Consider the following 19,465-nt stretch of genomic DNA (forward strand, 5'->3'; position numbering starts at 1 on the left):
AAAAGGAGCTTCAGTGAATATTTGGAACTAGGGTATAACTCAGTGTTAGAGCATTTGATTAACCTTGGGTGAGGCTCTAAGTTTTGAACATCTTCAGCTCCACACAAAAAAAAATCCATTCTGCTTTTTTTTTCCTTTGGATTACTGGTTAATAAAACTCAGTCACATTATGCTATGGTGATACAGAAATTTGAAATGACATTGATGAGTTCATTGAACAACCCTCGCTACAGCCTAAATTTGTATTGTTATACTCATAGACGTTCTAAAAGTTCTAAATGGCCACCATGTACAAATTTCTTCATGTATTTCCAACTTGGCATTCCATAAGAGATGGGACAATAAAAAAGAAAGAAATGTAATGTATTGAATAATTTACCATCATGTAGATTCAACCTGTGATGTAGACAAATATATGTAATTTTATTAAATAGTTGTACAAAGAGGTTGTGATCCCGTAGGTCAGGTTATGAGTCCAATGCTACTTGATTGATGTTACCACTTCCATTCTTCAACCCCATTTCTCCCCTCCCATCCCTACCCTCAAGTTATGTCATTCAATGTTTATATAATGTACATTGGCTATAATGACTGCATTTGCTCGCCATAAACATACTTTAACTCTAACTATTGTGGCTTTAAATGTTTTATGTGTATCAGAATAAAGACTGCAGCAAAACACTGTGTTCAGAGATATTGCCATTTGGGGTGGTCAAGGCCTGGATGCAGAACAACGTCTTCAACGTTCATCAGTCCAATCTTAGTCATCTCTATCTGCCAACCTGCAAAACCCAGCCAGCAAAATGTAAGCAAATTGATCGAGGAAGAAGTAGTCCAAATCTCCAAACTACTTAGCTACTTTGTACATGCTTGGTTTGTGATGCTTTTACAGTGGATCATTTCTACTCATGAATCTTTAGTTTGGGGAGGTTGGTTTTTTTTAGTGCCGGAAGCACCTGAAAAAATAATAATAACCTGTCTCTGGGTTGAGTACTTTGTTTTAATGTTTAAAACTACATTTAAGCCAGTGGCTCATGCCTGTAATCCTAGCTACTCAGGAAGCTGAGGTCTGAGGATTGTGGTTCAAAGCCAGCCTAGGCAGAAAAGTCTGTGAGACTTTTATCTCCAATTAACCCCCCAGAAAACTGGAAGTGGTGCTGTGGATCAAAGTGGTAGAGTGCTGGCTTCTAGAGATGAAAGCTCAGGGTCAGTGCTCAGACCCCGAGTTCAAGGGCCATGACTAACAAAAAAAAAATATTTTAATGACTTACAAAAAATAAATACATTAATAACATACATCTGCATGATATTTCAGTTGGGTGAGTGGGTTATACAAGAAGCAGGTTAGGAGATAATAAGGAGGTGAGATAAGTCTGCCCCCCTTTCCCTACTATGTTTGAGATACTAGAAACTTTCAGATTCATTTGAGGGGCCCGGTTCTGTTTGCATGGATATGAGCTCAGAGTCCTCCTTTTCTTTTGAACAATGTCCTTGAAACTTTGATCTCATGAAGAGCAAATATCAATTGGTTATGAATTGTTTTTTTAACACATCTCTATTATTTTCAACCAAATTGGGAAATATATCCATATAGATAGAAATGATAAGACCTCTATTTCCAAATTGTAATCAAACCATCATGATTCTCAGTGTGTACCACGAGTCCATTTTCTTGCATCTTAACTCCAGACTGACTGAGTCAGATGCCCAGGTGATAGGAGTTCTTATTTAATAGAATAAAGGAATTCCACATTAATATTAAGTACTTCCTAACATTGTGTTAACTAAGAGTTAGCCTTACGAACAGGCTCTGACAAAGGTTGCTTGCTGGCATTATATGGGAGCAAGTGAACTGGCCCACCTGGTCCCATCCATTCTCAGAGCTTTGCTTTGGTGATTTGCAAGAAATGTAATATTCTTTGGAGCTGTTCGCTTCAGGCCTGCCATCTCCCCACTTAGAAATACATGTGTTCAGGACTAGAGCTATTGGCAAATAGCTAAAACAAACAAAAAAAAACCTGCAAGAACTGATTCTGTGCTTTACAAATTATTTCCCAATGATTAATCCTCAGAAACCCAAAGAACGCACACCTGAAATGGATGGAGTCCCAAAGGTATCCTGAAGCGCACCCCTCTTCCCCCCAAAAAACAGTCTCCATAAAACATTTAAATGCGACATGCCTTACTACTTCCTTCATTGATCTTTAGTACCTGTCATAACAAAATGTGAAATTTTAGAAGACTCATATTCTAAGTAAATAATGGCTGTCTCCAAACTACTCAACGCTATGTATATAGTGAACACCTGATGAGTTTGGTGAAGATAAAACAAGACAGGATGATCCTCTCACAAGTTCCAGTCTCCTGTTGCCTGAGCTCTGACCAGATGAAGGATTTTCTGGTGTTCAGAAGACTGCTTCTCCTGTGTTGTCTGATGTGTACTTGCTTTGGAGATGGTCCACCAGGTATTGTCAAAGAAATCAGAGAGAGAGTGGCTAATTGGTGGTTCTCAGTGTGGTTTCTAAACTGGGATTGTAGTTCAGTGGCAGAACACTTGCTTAACATGCAAAAAGCCCTGGGTTAAATCCTCAGCACAATAACTGTAAGATAATAATCAAGAATCATAAGCCCCCTGTGGGGGGGGCTTTCTAAATCTGACTGTTTCAATCCAGTGTTGTGTTACTACAAGTTAAAGAACTATACCACATATACTGTTTTCAGTACATAACTGAAGTTTGAATAGCTTCTATCTTTTCCTGGTGTGACCACTGGTAGATTCCATTTCCTTGCAAAATCTCTTCCCCCTTTAAGGATAATTTATCATAATATAAGGAGGATGACATTGTTTGCATAGATATAAGAAAATCCTCTGTCTAAGATGAAAGAGTGATCTTGTGTTCACTCAGCTATAGAACTTACCTGGTGTCAGCTCTTCAAGAGAGAAACACCTTCCTCTATTTGGACTTTCAGATCCGTGTTTTTCTCAGTTTGGTATAGCTGGATGCCACAATATTGGAATTCTTTGCAGACCTTTTGACAGAGACTGAGTTCTATCACCATACATTTTTTAAGGTAATCTGGCCCACCTCCTAAACACAGTTGTTTGAAATAGCCCATTTCAGGACATTAGAAAAGCCTTCTCAGTGCTAAATTGCTAGAGGAAAATAACCTCTTACAGTTGAAACACAAGGTTGAAATTTTAACAAATGTAAGTCTCATCTCTCTTGGTGATTTTTGGAGACACCTAGAGGACAAAGTTGAAAGTATAGATGAATGAGCGCACTCCACATCTAAGGAGTCCAAATTCTGAGAATTTTACCCAAGAATCTATATTTTCTTTTTCATTTATTTTTTATGCTCTTAAGTAGCTGCACAAAGGAGTTACCATTTAACAAAGCACTTAATGAGCCCCTTCTACCCATCTTTATTTTATAGGATATACATTGGATTCTTTTTTTTTTTCCCCTAGTCCTGGGCCTTGAACTCGTCCTGAGTACTCTCCCTGAGCTTCTTTTGCTCAAGGCTAGCTCTCTACTGCTTGAACCACAGCACCACTTCAGGCTTTTTCTGTGTATGTGGTACTGAGGAGTGGAACTCAGGGCTCCATGCATGCTAGGCGAGCACTCTACCACTAAGCCACATTCCCAGCCCTACAGTGGATAGTTGGCTGCATTTTCCCTCTCTTCCCCCTCTTTCCTCATCTACCCATCTCCCAGCCCACCCCTTCTGAGCGCCTGCTTCCTGGTTTCTTATTTTTCTGAACTTTGATTTGTGCCTTTCTTAGGAATTACACATTTAAGCTCTCTCTTGAGTCTACTGTATTTCAGTTAATACATTTGTATACACTTACATACCACACAACGTATTTGCCTATATGTTTATAAGGCAAATCCAGCTTCCTCATATAAGGGAAAGGATGCATTGTTTGCTTCCCTGGGGAAATCTATATTTCAATAAGCGCTGAAGATGACTCCACATGTAATTTAAGTAAAAAGCTAGAGAGACTACTATTTTTTTTTTGCCAGTCCTGGGCCTTGAACTCAGGGTCTGGGCACTGTCCCTGAGCTGCTTTTGCTCAAGGCTAGTGCTCTACCACTTGAGCCACAGCACCACCACTTCCAGCTTTTTCTGTTTATGTGGTACTGAGGAATCAAACCCCGGGCTTCATGCATGCTAAGCAAGCACTCTACTACTAAGCCATTTTTTATTCTGACAGAAGTTAGGACTCAGTGTGAAGTCCTCAGTATGAAGATCTTAGTGATCACACTGAACAGATTTGCTAAGATCCTTTGATTCTTCTTTACCACATATCAGTTCAATTGAATTAGTTAATAATTGATTAACGTGCAATTGGTAATATCCCTTTTGCGTTTCCCTACGTTTTGAACACATTTACTTGGATTCTGCTGTGTAGGTTAAAATTGCCACAGCTACAGTGAAACAAATTGTGTGAATTTTTTTGGTCACTAACTTGTTTCTTCCCATGTTTTCCACAACTCAAGCCCACGCCACCAGTAGCTCATTGTGAATATCCCTAAAAACGGCCCTTCCTGGGCGCACTTCCTCTATGACACAGCCTCTTCTATCCACCAAAGTAAGTTTTTAAATTATGTATACACCAATCCCATTTATACCATATCATGCATGGCTTTTATTTCTACTTCTGGAATTCACTAAGCATCTTTACACTTCATCACACAACTTAGAATGGCTAGTGAGTCCTCTGAGACATCTTCTTTCTATCTCTGGAAAAGGATAAAGACTGATCTACCCATCAGATGTGAGCTGAAAAGAGAAAACACGCCATCCAATGTGACATGACCTTAAAGATTGTAGAACCGAGATTCTCCAGGACTGCAGTAATTACTAGCAGCTCAAGGTAGCAGCTTATCCCTAAAAGCAAACCAATCCCAGCTTAACCTACCTTTCCTCTGGTTCCATGCCTGCCTTCCCAAAATAGTACAGAACTTCCTTCTCAGATTTTCCAATTTGGTCTCCACAAATTACTTGGTGATTTAAATTCTAGATCCTTAACTTCGTTCTCTTGTTTCTTGACTTCAGTACTTCACTTGAAAATATTACAGGTTCACAGGATAGAGAAACAACCGAGACATCCATTGATGGATGAATGGATTTTTAAAAATTGTGGGACAGATAACATATACCAAAAAATTATCCTGCACTAAAAAAGAAGTCCCTGCAACTAGACACAACATGGGTAGACCTCAAGGCTTATGCTAAAATTATATGCCAGGCACAGAAAAAAATTACATTGATCTCACTTTTGTGTAGAAATTGTTTTAAGTCAAATGCACAGCAATGAGAAATACAATAATAGTTACCAGAGTTGGGGTGGGACAGGAAAATGAGAAGATGGACATCAAAGAATATCACATGCTAGGATGGACAAGTGTAAAAGACTGAATGTATGTGATAATCATAGTGAATAGCATATTCGCATTCATGGTATTTACTAAATAAGTAGATTATAGCTGCTCTTGCCACAGAGATTAAAAAATGAGTAATAATATCAAATGAAGGTTACATTGATTTATTTCACTATAATAGCCATTTTATTATATAATATATATGCTTCTCATATTATCATATTTACCTTAAGCACACATTAAAAATAGAATTTATATTATAAACCAAGTGCTGATGGCTCACACCTATCATCATAGTTATTCAAGAGGCTGAGATCTGTGGATCATAGTTCAAAGCCAGGTCAGACAGGAAACTCTGAAATGCTTCTCTCCAATTAAGCACCAGAAAAAATAAGAAGTGGAGCTTTGGCTCAAGTGGTAGAGTGCTAGCCTTGAACCAAAAAAAGCTCAGGGACCCTAAGTTCCCCAGAACTGGCACACAAAAAATATTTTTTTAGGGGCTGGTAAGGTGGCTCAGTGGTAGAGTGCTTGCCTTGCATTCATGAAGCCCTGGGTTCAATTCCTCAGCACCACCTAAGCAAAAAGAAAAAAAGCCAGAAGTGGCGCTGTGCCTCAAGTGGTAGAGCGCTAGCCTTGAGCTGAAGAGCTGAGGGACAGCGCCCAGGCCCAGAGTTCAGGCCCCATGACCGGTCCCAAAAAATATATATTTTTTAATTAACTTAAAATGATCATAGTCTCAAATACCTTTTGGTTGAAAATGTTTAGCAAATTCTGAAGCTGGTAGCTAGCTCTTCCCAGTTCTTCACCAGAAAGATTCGGGAGAATTTTATCTTTGGCTTTTAACCCAAATTGTACATTTGTGTGTATGTGTGTGTGTGTGCATGAACACATGTGCCCCAGGACCAGAGCTTAGACTCAGAGCCTGGATGCTGTTCCCTAACTTTATTAACTGGTACTTCATTAACTTCATGACTGGAACTCAATCACTTGAGCCACACTTCCACTTCCAGATGTTTTCTACTTAGTTGGAGAGGAGTCTCACTGACTTCCCAGCCCAGGCTGGCTTTGAACTATGATCCTAAGATCTCAGCCCCCTGAGTAGCTAGGATTATAGGTGTGAGCTACTGAATCCCTGCTTCTAATTGTATGTGTTACTGTTTTTCTAAAATAAAGCCTAGTGATCAAGGAGTATCTTCGTGTATTTCTTTTTCCCAGTAAAGGAAGTATTGTCCACATATTCATTCAACAAATATATATTAAATATATGGTGTGGGTTATTTTTTTCTTGGCTCTGAAGTAATAACAGCAATTAGCATTGTAAAATACCACCTAATTCTCTGCTCAGACTTTACAAGCTAGCCCAGTAGTCAAATTACTCTAGGTATTAGCTGCCAGATTTATACAGTTCAGCATCCTGCTTTCATTCAAATAGAAAGGGGGGGGGGGGACTGCGAATATAATTAAGAGATGGCAATAGTAGAGGGAAAAGAACATTGTAATAAACTATGATCACTATATTTCTTGTTTTGTCAGTATTAAGTGATTAACTGGGTGGCTTCAGAAAAATTCCAAGTTTAGGGGCTGGGAAGGTGGCTCAGTGGTAGAGCGCTTGCCTTGCATGCCTGAGGCCCTGGGTTCTATTCCTCAGCACCACATAAAAAAAAAAAGCCGGAAGTGGCACTGTGGCTCAAATGGTAGAGCGCTAGCCTTGCGCTGAAGAGCTGAGGGACAGTGCCCAAGCCCAGAGTTCAGGCCCCACGACCAGACCCAAAAAAAAAAAAAAGAAAAGAAAAGAAAAATTCCAAGTTTAGGCATAGACATCAAGATTAGAACATAAGCTTTGCTTCCCAGGAGTTTAAATCAGGATTGACAATCATCCACAATTACTAACATGAGTGCTCAGTGGAGATGGTCTTCCACTGGGGAACTACAATGTGGGATCAGCATCATTCTGGTACTGGTTCTCATCTATGTATAAGATCCTTCTAGATTCTACTAGACTCTTCTGGATACTAGAACATGAGAGGATGTGTGACTGTTTTAAGGGAGAAGGTAAGAAAACCTCTAAAATGTTTTTCCTTCCCCACAGGGGTGCCATTTACAATTAACTAGCTTTGAACTTTCCTGAGCTCCCATAATAATAGTTTTGTCTGACACTTTTTCTTTTTCTTTCATCCCAATAGCAATTATACAGTGTAACCTCTTTTGGTTCTGGGTCGGAGTTAAGCCAACTGTATTTGAATATAACTTCCTGATATTCCCTGATGAATTATATCTGGGACATACTTGTCCTACAACCTCAATGAATAATGGACTGTATGAGTTTCTCTACAGAACCAGTGACTGCAACATCAGGAGACAGGTAATTCGATAATTGCCTGATTAACTCTTCTTAGAGACTCTGGGGCTCCTATGCTGCATCCTATAATTTGAGAGGAAGGAGTTGGTGATAATAAGCTACACCAATTTTGGCAAATGGTATGAGAGTTAAGAATATGCAAATTAGCAGGACGCTGGTGGCTCTTGCCTGTAATCCTAGCTACTCAATAGGCTGAGATCTGAGGATCATGGTTTGAAGCTAGCCAAGGAAGCAAAGTCTGTGAGATTCTTATCTCCAGTTAATCACCAGAAAACCAGGAGTGTAACTGTGGCTCAAAGTGGTAGAATGTTAGCTTTGAGCAGAAAAACTTAGGGATAGCTCCCAGGCCCTGAGTTCAAGCCCTAGGACTGACAAAATAATAGTAATAATAATAATAATAATAATAATAATAATATAGAAAAATTAGATATAATCTAAAAATGAACAAATTGATAAATGATGTTTTCACTTTTGTCAATCAATTCCCAGACGCCACACCATAACTTGTTCTAATTTTACTAAAGAACAGATTGGGGAAATCCAAGGATAGTTTGAGTAATTAGCACAGCTGATACTCGCCAATGACAAGTGCTTACTGTCTGGCCCTTCTCCTGATATCTCAGTTCTTCCAGACATACAAGCATCCTTCCCTTGTTTGGGACCAATGAAAGGAGGAGAAAGATGTCAGTATAGGAGAGAGAAAGCCTTGTCACGTAATTTACCTTCACACAAAATCAACCTCATTCCCTCCAACTTCCACTGGGAAACTCTGAGGAAAAATCATCATCAAATACTATTTCTTCTAATAATTGTCAATTTCTTTAAATAATTTTTGAAACTTTTCATCCAGAATCTAATAAATCAACATTCTGAGAGGTTTTTTTTTCTGTTGTTGCTATTGTGTACTGGTTCTGGGAATTGACCTCAGAGTTTAGGCGCTGTCCATGAGCCTCCTTTGCTCAAGGCCAGTGCTCTATCACTTGAGCCACAGCTCTACTTCTGACTTTTTTTGTAGTTTATTTGAGGTAAGGGTATCACAGATTTTCCTTTCCCTGGCTGGAGATCCTCAGATCTCAGCTTCCTGAATACCTAGGATTAAGGGTGTGAGCCACCTGCACTTGGCTCATTTTGAGAATATTTTATAAAAGATCGTGTTCATGCCATGGTATAAAATATTAGGATGTTCATAAGAGTTGGGTGACAGAAAAACCAATAGGAGATTTCTGATTCTGTTAAGTGAATATTAAAAATAAACAATTATAATGAAACATAATCACCATGGCAATCTCCATATGATATTAGTAAAACTTCACATTCTCTCTGCCATATTTTTCCCAATTCCTAAAAGCTTCATTATTTCTGAAAAACTCCCAAAAGTATGCATTGTAATTAGATGTTATCTTTTACTAATCTTTTCAAAGGCCCCAATAGGTCTTTTGCAAGGCCTTTTGGAATCTAGAGAAAAGTTTCTCAAAAGGTGATAACCACCTTTCTTGATAATGGTGAATACATAGCACAAAGGCAATATTATTTAAATTCAAGTAGCAGGTAAGGTGTTAAATCCTTCTTAAATCCTTCCTAGCCACTCAGAAAAAAAAGCTCTTTCATGACCATGGGGAAGACCTCTTGTATGAGAATGTGGTCAAGTGTTAGAGATGTTAACTGAACCACTATTTCTTAATCAATCTTTCAAGTCCACTTAGACATTCCTTTTGTCTCCCCAGGTTTTCCCAGGGTATGGGACCAAGTTTACATCTGAAATCATCTTTCAATCTAGATTTTCAGATCTTAAAGGTTCACTTCCTGTGACCTGCTTTGTCCCCTGGTGAGTCTAACATGCCATATTCATCTCATACCTTCTTTAACTGACAAGGGGAGGAAAGAAGAATGAAACTAAGAGGCTCAGCCAGGGTGACAGCATTGACAAGCCCTTGTGAGAATCTCATTTTCTTGGCACTGGAATCTGTGTTCTTGATATCTTCAAAGTGGGGGTGATAATACCCAATACACAGATTTGTGCTGAAGATTACAGGATACAATACACATAAAAGGATTAGAATAGTGATGAGTTCAAATTGCAGGCAAGATAAAGTGGCAGAACCAGGCACCTTTGGCTCACATCTGTAATCCTAGCTATTCAGGAGGCTGAGATCTGAGGATCAGGTTTGAAGCAGCCCAGGCAGGAAAGGCCCTAAGACTCTTATTTCCAATTAATCACAGAAAAATATGGAAGTGGCTCTGTGGCTCAAGTGGTAGAGAACTAGCTTTAAGCAAAAAGAGCTCAGGGAAGGCACCCAGGCCTGAGTTCAAGCCCCAGGACTAGAAAAAAAAAAAAAAAGATTATAGTGGCCAATGCCAATATTACCCTACATCTATAGTAACTTTCTCCATGGTTGTAAAACTCTATATATAGAGAGAGATACAACTATAAGGACTACTTTCACTGCATATTATTACTGCCCATATTACAAATCTCTTAGTCAAGGCCAACCAGGGATAGTAGAGGCATGGAAAGAGTCAACAAGGCAATGGACATAGTTTTATTATTATGGCCTAAAAGGCTAGGGAGAAAAACAGGTTGGAGTGCCAATTTTAAGTTGTTAAATATTTTAACTATCTCTATTCTCCATAGACAGGATTCTTATTAGGGTTCATTGAGATATTACCCAATGTTCATTTGGACTAAGATCGCCAACTTTTAAATCAATGACTTCCAATCAGCTAATAGCAAGCCTGGTGCTGTATTTTGGAGAGTCTTCTTTTACATAAAGATTATTAGCGCCTCTTGTTAAATGTATGACTCGTTCTTAATAATGAGAATAGATAAGCAAAACTTCACAGTGCTCCTCCCATGCCCAGTGGAAAGCAAATAGTCAAAAATCAGGAAAACCAAGGATTGCTTTGATTTCAGACCCCAAAGATTAAATACTTGAATAGATCTTAAATCTATACTTTTATTATCTTCTTCCCCCTTTCTATAGCCTTCCAAATCCAAAAATAACCAACCAGAGTGGCCCATTTAAAGGATCAGAAAAATCAAGCTCAAACTCATGCTTTAGGGGGGCATACAGCTGGAATCCTATGGTGAGTTTATTTAAGGACATAGATTTGTGCTGTATAAGTGAATTTTATACCATAAAACAAAGAATTTTACAAGGAAATTATATAAATGTCTGGGTTCTCAATCAAGTAAGAGCTGGGAAATACATTTTGCATTTATAATGCATATGTTATATATCATATATAACATATTCTATATATTATATATTATATATTATATGTATATTATATAATAGATTATATTACATATTATATTAATACTATAATTGTTATCTTATTATTTATATTTAATTAAATATATTAATAAATATTATACAAATATATTTACATAAATAATATATAATACAATTATTATATGTAATAGGTATTATATATTATGTTGTATATATAAAACACCTATATGTTATATTTGTATATAATATATATTTATAATAGATCTTCATACATAACGTAAATAATGTCTATAAGTATGTTATATTTATATATAACATATCTAAGTTATAACATTATATATTATATAATAGGCAATAGATGCAAGAGTATGCAATATAGTAGTATATTGTTATTTATATTATTATATACTATAATATGCAATATATTAATTATAAATACTATATTACATATATAATATCTACTATATATCTCATATTATATATATATATTAAAAAGTGACATTGTAGCTGCTTCTGATCTGTATTCTCTTTGCAGACCAGTACCACTGCTTCATACAGCTCCAGATCTTGTAATTCTCTCTGGAGATAATAGACGTCGATACAGTTCCCAGCCGAGACTGCCACAGCTCAGCACCACAGAGGGTGACACACTGCCTGAGGATCCTGTTTGTTTTATATTTTTAAATGTCTTAAATTATTTGCTTTTAATGAAATGCCCCTTTGTAAGTTTTGGGATTTCTTATGAAGAAGGGATGGTTTTCAAATTCCTAAGGAGTTATAATAAAATGTGCCTTTGTCTTAATAGATTATCAGATGTTGGTTAACTCCCTGTCACTAGGACCTGAATAGATGTGCTCCCGTGTCCAAAAATACATTTGCTGAAACCCCAACGTGATGGTATTAAGCGGTGGGCCTTTAGGAGGTCATTCCATTGTGAAGATGAATGAGATGAGTGTCCCCATACAGAGGCCCTGGGTAGGGAGACTGTGCCCATTCCCCACTTGACCTTGCACTGCCCTTAGCTTCAGAACTCTGAGTGATACATTTCTAGTGTCCATAGGGTGCCCAGTTGATGGTATTTTTAAAATAGCCAGAATAGACACGTTAACTATGCAATGGTATAGCTGTATATCCAACATGATATTGCAGTTGATGTTTTCTGCATTCGTTGTTGTGGGGCTGTAGTTTAGTAAAGTTTGGAAATGCTGCAAATCCAGCTGGGAATTGTTGTTTTTTTTTTGGGGGGGGGGTCCGGTCGTGGGGCTTGAACTCTGGGCCTGGGCACTGTCCCTGGGCTCTTCAGCTCAAGGCAAGCGCTCTACCACTTGAGCTACAGCACCACTTCCCTAGCTGGGAATTGTAACGATGAAGAGCTGCTTGAAATCAATGTGACATGGGAAGGCACCCCTCTTACCACATGCTATTCAGCTCCAGAGAGACACATTAGTTGGAGAATGCCTGGAAGTACTCTTGCTTTACTGACAGGCTCCTGACAGCCAAAATGGAAAAGGGTTCAGCTCTAGACTGTCAAAGCAGGTAACAAAACCTAGCTCCAAATGATAATAGCTCTGACTAGTCAACTGCTACAACAATTCCAATTTAAACCCAATTATTCAGTGATCTCTGATCAAGAGTCCAGATTTCAGGGCTAGGTCCCTTATTAAATTACATCAGAAACGATCTCCAAAATGGTCTAAGTAGTTCTTCACACCCACCTTCCGCAGTTCCTCCAGATATTTTCAATGTGTACCATCAAATATTATGGGCCAGAAAAGAAAAAAATGACCTTTGAACTCCCACAAAATGTACTCTCTCACAGAAGAAGGAACACTATTAGTGTCCCGCTACATTAGTTCACAAGGGCTGCATGGCCAGAGTGTCTCAGGGTGATGCTCTCCTACAGGGGTTCATCTTTATTTCCTCTGTGTGTGTGTGTGTGTGTGTGTGTGTGTGTGTGTGTGTGTGTGTGTGTGTGTATTAGGGCTTCCACAATAATCACCTGTTACTCCCCCATTCCCGTGCCTCCTCTACCAACCTACTACCCAGAGCACGTGACCAGGTCATTATGGTTTCACCCCAGTAAGAAAAAACAACCACAAGCTGAGTGCCAGTGGTGGCTCACACCTGTCAGTCTAGTTACTCAAGAGGCTGAGGTCTGAAGATCACAGTTTGAAGTCAGCCCAGGCCAGAAAGTCCATAAAATGTTTCACTCTAATTCACCAGCAAAGAAACAGAAGTGGGGCTGTGGCTCACGTGGTAGAGCCTTGATTGAAAACACTAAGGGATAGCACCCCAGTACCAAAAAGACATACTGAATTGGGGATCCAAGGGAATGTGGGCAGAGGTTTGGCCCTGGCCAAAGAGCATAGAAGAAGTTCATTACAGATGGACATCATGGCAGGCTTCCGATGAAACATTTCATCTCTAAATGTTTTACTTCTCCCAACTGGGTTTTAGAAGGTATACACTGCAAACCAACTGGTCCATTGTACACACAGAGATACAACACACATCAGAGATTGTCCCCAGTGGCTGCTTTGTGCCTTAGTCTACAATGGAGGCCTGGATAAAAATGGTTTCAGGGGCTAGAGGGGTCACTTAAGTGCAGAGTGCTTGCTTAGAAAGTCCAACACACTGAGTTCCAACCCTTGTGTCACCCAAAAAAGAAAAAAAAAGTTCTGTAAGAGAAAATTCAATGGGACAAAAAGGCCACTAGAACTGAAATGTATTGTCACAAAGGAACTTTAAATAAATATGAACATGAAACAGATTGAGTCAAGATGTAAGCTCTGTATACCAAAGTCTCTCCTGCCCGAAGGCCAAAGGGTCTGTTTTCACACACACATATATACACACATTTATATGCATATACATATGTATATATGTATATATACATATATGTATATATACATCTATATTAGGTATATATATGTGTATACATTTATATACATATGTACGCATATGTATGCATATATACACATATATATGTATATATACATATATATATATATATAATACCTAGACAGGGTTGAGCACAGATGGTTTATACCTGTAATACTAACTGCTCAGAAGGCTGAGATCTGAAGACTTTGAAACAGGGTTTGAAACAAGCCCTGGCAGGAAACTCCATGAGACTCTTATCTCCAATTAACCACCAGAAAACTGGAAGTGGCACTGTGGCTCAAAGTGGTAGCTTACTAGCCTTGAGCAAAAAAGCTCAGAGACAGCATCCAGGCCCTGAGCTCAAGCCCCACAACTGACCAAAAACAAAAAAGAGATAGATTCTCAATAAGCATATTAACACTGTTCCAATACCCTGTTCCCCAGACTTGTTCCCACTGTTCCCACAGTGGCCTTGAAAATAAACAGTCCAACTGCCAATATTTAACCTCTGTGGCAATTTTCCTGAAATGCTACTTATCTGACTTGGAGCTGTGTTTAATCTTAATATACCTATTAAGTTATCTTATTTATTAAGTATTATTTACCTATTAAGTAATCTTAATAGACCTATTAAGGCAAAATGACTAAATCTATCAACAAAGAAAAGTCAAGACCCCATTCAGTTTCCCTGGTGTGAATTCTAACAAATATTTAGAGAACTAATGCAGTGTCTTCCCAGAAATAAAAGAGGAAGGGACATTATTCAAATCATCCTATGAGGCCAATATTTCATTGATATCAAAACCAAAGGTATCATGGGAATGACAGACCAATATTCCTTATGAAAATAGACACAAGAACTCCAGCAACATACTAACAAACCAACTGCACAGCATACAAAAAGGGTTATATACCATGGCTAAATGATATATAGCTTAGGAAAGGAATATGTTTATTCAACATACAATCAATGGACCAACATATTAATAGAATGAAGAGCAGAAACAACATGATCAGTATCAATAGAAACAGAAAAACTGTGGACAATTCAGGAGATGGAGATCAATTTGACATAGATTATATGACACAGGCCTATTACATACAAGTGCCATTCATGAACATAGTTTTTAAAATCAGGAACAAGACATTCTAAAAGTCTATCTCTACATCAAGCCCTCTCGAATGCCTACTCCTTCTGAATTTCCCTCATAAATTCTACCTCTTCTGTACATTTCTGTCCCACTTTAGCTCATTGCCTTCTTCAATGAGTATAAATTCCAGTTTTCCAACATGCGAATTTCAGTTACAAATCTGTAGGACAGTTATCTGAGCTCTGGTAACTTGTTAGCTATCTTGGCCCCTGTGGTTTAATATGAAAACTAATAACAACATCTTCTTAACAGTGATTCTAAACTTAGGGACTAAGGGGAAAGATACAGAAGAATACTTGAAGTGTGTGTGTGTGTGTGTGTGTGTGTGTGTGTGTGTGTGTGTGTGTGTGTGTGTGTGTGTGAAAATATTTTCCTCTTCTAAGGAGCTCTTCACGCCCATTGGCTCCCCATAGTCTCTGTATTCTGATAGTAGCACTTAGCATCCAAAGAATGAGTGGGTTTTTTCATCTTGGCTTGGCTGTCCCTATTTTGCACCGATGGCATGCAAAGTGCCATTTCAAGGTCTAGAGAATAATTTACTATTTGAAATGGCTGCCACTCTTTCTGAATCCCACACTCAGTGACAGGGTGATTAAACATCTACCTCTAAGTTATTCTGACATATCTATATTTGCTTACAATGTACCCTGATCAGATTCACCCTTTCTTTCATAAATCATTGATTATGAGGATGTTCTGAATCCTCTCTTCTAGATTTTTGAATCATGCAATGCATTAATGTGAGCCGTAGTTGCTCTACAATTAGAGTGCAAGTCTGGGACTTGGGCAAGGACTTATTATATGACTCCAAGAGTAGCAGCAACCTCATGACTTAGAATAATAAGTGAGAAGGGAAGGAATGAAGGGCTTTGTCTCCACAACTTGATCTAGAGTTAACACCCAATCATTGGTGAGGGAAATGGAGCATCCATCCAGCAAGAGGCTGGATTACAAGCAGGAGTTTGGGAGAGCACAAGAAGAAGACGACACCTCAAACACAGAAGTCGCCTTCTCTAGGAAGGATGAGGGGCATGAACACTACTTTCTTTCTCAAGCATATGAATGAATTAGATAAACTGTTAGCATTGGAGGAGATGGACATTAGTCCATCATTAGTCAGAAAAATGGACCGACAAGTTACTTTCATTTGAAACAATGGCTCAGCCACCTTCAAATTATACCTTTGTAGAACAAAACACAAAAGACACTTTTGGACCTCTCTTTTGTTCAGAAAGAGCCACAATCTCAACAAGATCAAGGGTACATGATTTCTCTCTGAAGTACCCCGTTTTTGGATGCCCCCTCACAGACCACCAGAGACCACGATCAATGCAAACAGCAAAGAATCGTTTATTGCAAGCTGGAGCCTCGTCCCCACACACTCGGTAACCTGTGACGCTAAGAGGCCCCGAGCATAGAATCAGCACAGTTCTTATAGTATTGAACAAACAACTTTAAGGAACTTTTACATAAGAAATTACATGATTGGTTAACATTTAAAGCAAGCTAAGCTGGGCAAATATGATTGGTTGTCCTTTACAGAAAAATATCCTTGGCCCATAGCTTGACCAAAAACGGTTTTGAGTCACACCTGGACCAACAGAATGCATGGCATGTCTCACCCTGGATTCTGAAGAACCGGTTGGTCAGAAAATTATATGGTTTGGGCTGGGAAGGTGGCTCAGTGGTAGAGCGCTTGCCTTGCATGCATGAGGCCCTGGGTTCAATTCTTCAGCACCACATAAGCAAAAAGAAAAAAAGCCAGAAGTGGTGCTATGGCTCAAGTGGTAGAGCACTAGCCTTGAGCTGAAGAGCTGAGGGACAGCGCCCAGGCCCAGAGTTCAGGCCCCACGACTGGACCCAAAAAAAGAAAAGAAAATTATATGGTTTTCCTTGGAACCGAAACTCTGAGTCCTAACTTGCTGGGGGGGGGGGGCAACACCACTTCGGGGCTAACAACTGCCTTAAGCAAACGCCATCTATGGCTCCAAGAATTGTGCGTGGCTTTCTGTCATAAATTCTTAGCATTGGGGCTAAAGTGGGACACGAGTTAAGTCGCAGAACTGAGATGGGGTCTTAAGTAAAATGGAATTGTTTAGGTTTTTCACTCTCATATATGGAAGTTAGATCAAAATTATGAACATAGATGAAAGTATATACAGGGTCTTATGCATAAATACACAAACAAATGGACTAAAGTATGGTATACATGCATGGCAGATTGTAATAGCATAACTCTTGAACAATGAACTTACAGTTTAACAAAATAAATACCAGGAAACTGAAATGTGTTGTCAGGGTAGGGAAGTAGTCTAGGGGGGAGTAGACAAATGGAGAAAGGAAGGATAGGAAAATACAGTCATAATATTCAATGTTCATATGTAAAAATGGAACTAGGTAACTTGAGGTGATGGGTAAGATTGGAAGAGATGAGAAGAGAAAGAACAATAGAGAGATGACATTGATCAAGATGCATTGTACTCATAATATGATGTGTTGAATTGACACTCCTTTGTACACTACTTAAAGGTTTTAAAAAGAAGAAGAAGAAGAAGAAGAAGAAGAAGAAGAAGAAGAAGAAGAAGAAGAAGAAGAAGAAGAAGAAGAAGAAGAAGAAGAAGAAGAAGAAGAAGAAGAAGAAGAGGAAGAAGAAAAAAAGAGGAAGAAGAAGAAAAAGAAACAGGAGAAAAAAACTGGGAGAGACTGAGGGAAAGGAAAGGGTAACACTATCCAAAAAGAAATGTATTCATTACCTGATTTATGTAACTGTAACCCCTCTGTATATCACCTGTAACATAACAATAAAAAAAATGTCCAAAAAAAGAGCCAAAATCATATATAAAAGGAAGGATTGGAACCCTACAAATTCTTTTACATGTCAATTGATAAGTAATGGCCCTGAAAAACACAGGAAATTAGAAGAGGCATTCTGATTCTGTTTGGGGCAACTTTACACTTAAAGTCATATAGGCTTACAAATCACTTTTTCCAGCCCCGGTTTTCCAAACACTCACAGTATTTTTTTTTTTTTTTTTTTGCTGATCTAAATGATTTAATAATTGGAAAAATAGAGGAAAAAATAGTACGCTTGATCTTAGCCAAAAGGCAGAGAAGCAATAGGGGGAAATACAAAGAACAAAATCAATTTTAAGAAATAAAACCAGTATGTTTTCTATTCAGAAAAAGACTTATTTATTAATTACTATTTGGTTTACGGAGCTAAGGAGTTTTTCAGCAAATATTTGACAAACTCATATGTCATAGGCATTTGGTCAGTGTGGTAGGGTAGGTGAGGGGGTGAAGTTGTGAGCAAGAAAAAACAATTTCCTTTACCTTGGAAGAACTCAGAATCTGACAAAGAGCTAAACACTAAATAGATACAGGCAGTAAATATTTCAGCGAATAAGTAAATGCAGTTCTCATGAGAGCTGTAAAGGAAAGCAAAGAAGATCAAGAAAGTTGCTAATAAGGATATACCAGGACTGGAAATACAGAGAGAAGATCCCTTAGAATGCAGCGCTCACATAGAAGGACAAGGCAGAGAGCGACACCATGTGAAGCTAGAATTCAAGACAGGAAGCCACACAAATAAAAGGCCTGTGGCCGGAAGGAAGTTGGCTTATCGGAGGAACTTTCCATTGAGAGGTCTTACAGATCACGTTTCAGAGTCTGGACTTTTCACATGAGTAGAAGCCTTCATGTCTTACAGGAACAAACATTTAATGTATACATTATTTTATTTTGTTTTATTTGCTCGGTCACGGGGCTTGAACTCAGGGCCTGGGTGCTGTCCCTGAGTTCTTACACTTCAGGCTAGTGCTCTACCACTTTGATCCACAGCTCTACTTCCAGTTTTCCGGTGGTTAATTGGAGATAAGAGTCTCATAGACTTTCCTGCCAGACTGGCTTCAAACTGTGATTCTCAGATCTCAGCCTCCTGAGTAGCAAGGATTACAGGTGTAAGGCAGAGTATTTTAAACTGTGTTCCCTTGAGAACTCTTTTCCTTTAGCTATGGTCTATGTTATTAATAAAGTTTGAAAAAATGTTGCTGTAAGGGTAGGATGAAGAATGCCCCAAGACCAGCACAAAAACAAACAAATGAAAGTATGATTGGTTCAGAACCAACCATAAATAGTGATGGAATGAAGCTCTGAGGATAGCAAAACGCCCTAGCTGAAGCGAGCTGGCCAGAACCAAACACGTTGTTCCATTTGGGCCTCAAACAAATTGCGTAAGTGCCCACTCACAGTAGAGAGCAAAGCCTACTTGACTGAATCACAGATTCAGATTTTAATCTCATCTGCAAATACTGTCACAGGCAAAACTAGTAGTTCATCGTGGCACCCTAGACCAGTCAAGTTGTCAGTGTGTCTGAGATTCAATGAAAAATGTACCATGTATCTATGTCTGAGATACAGTGCAAATGATGGGTCATACATGCTAACCACGTC

The 19,465-nt window shown here is 38.7% G+C and overlaps 1 protein-coding gene across 1 annotated transcript in view; it reads right to left on the minus strand.

The window, feature by feature from the left end:
- LOC138833856 (putative oocyte-secreted protein 1 homolog) overlaps positions 1–19,465 on the minus strand; it is a 42,825-nt gene that overhangs the window by 18,084 nt on the left and 5,276 nt on the right. The gene's annotated exons all lie outside the window — the stretch shown is intronic.

The sequence above is a fragment of the Dipodomys merriami genome, unplaced genomic scaffold, assembly GCF_024711535.1.
Source record: "Dipodomys merriami isolate MVZ:Mamm:240054 unplaced genomic scaffold, mDipMer1.0.p SCAF_21, whole genome shotgun sequence".
Taxonomy (NCBI): domain Eukaryota; kingdom Metazoa; phylum Chordata; class Mammalia; order Rodentia; family Heteromyidae; genus Dipodomys; species Dipodomys merriami.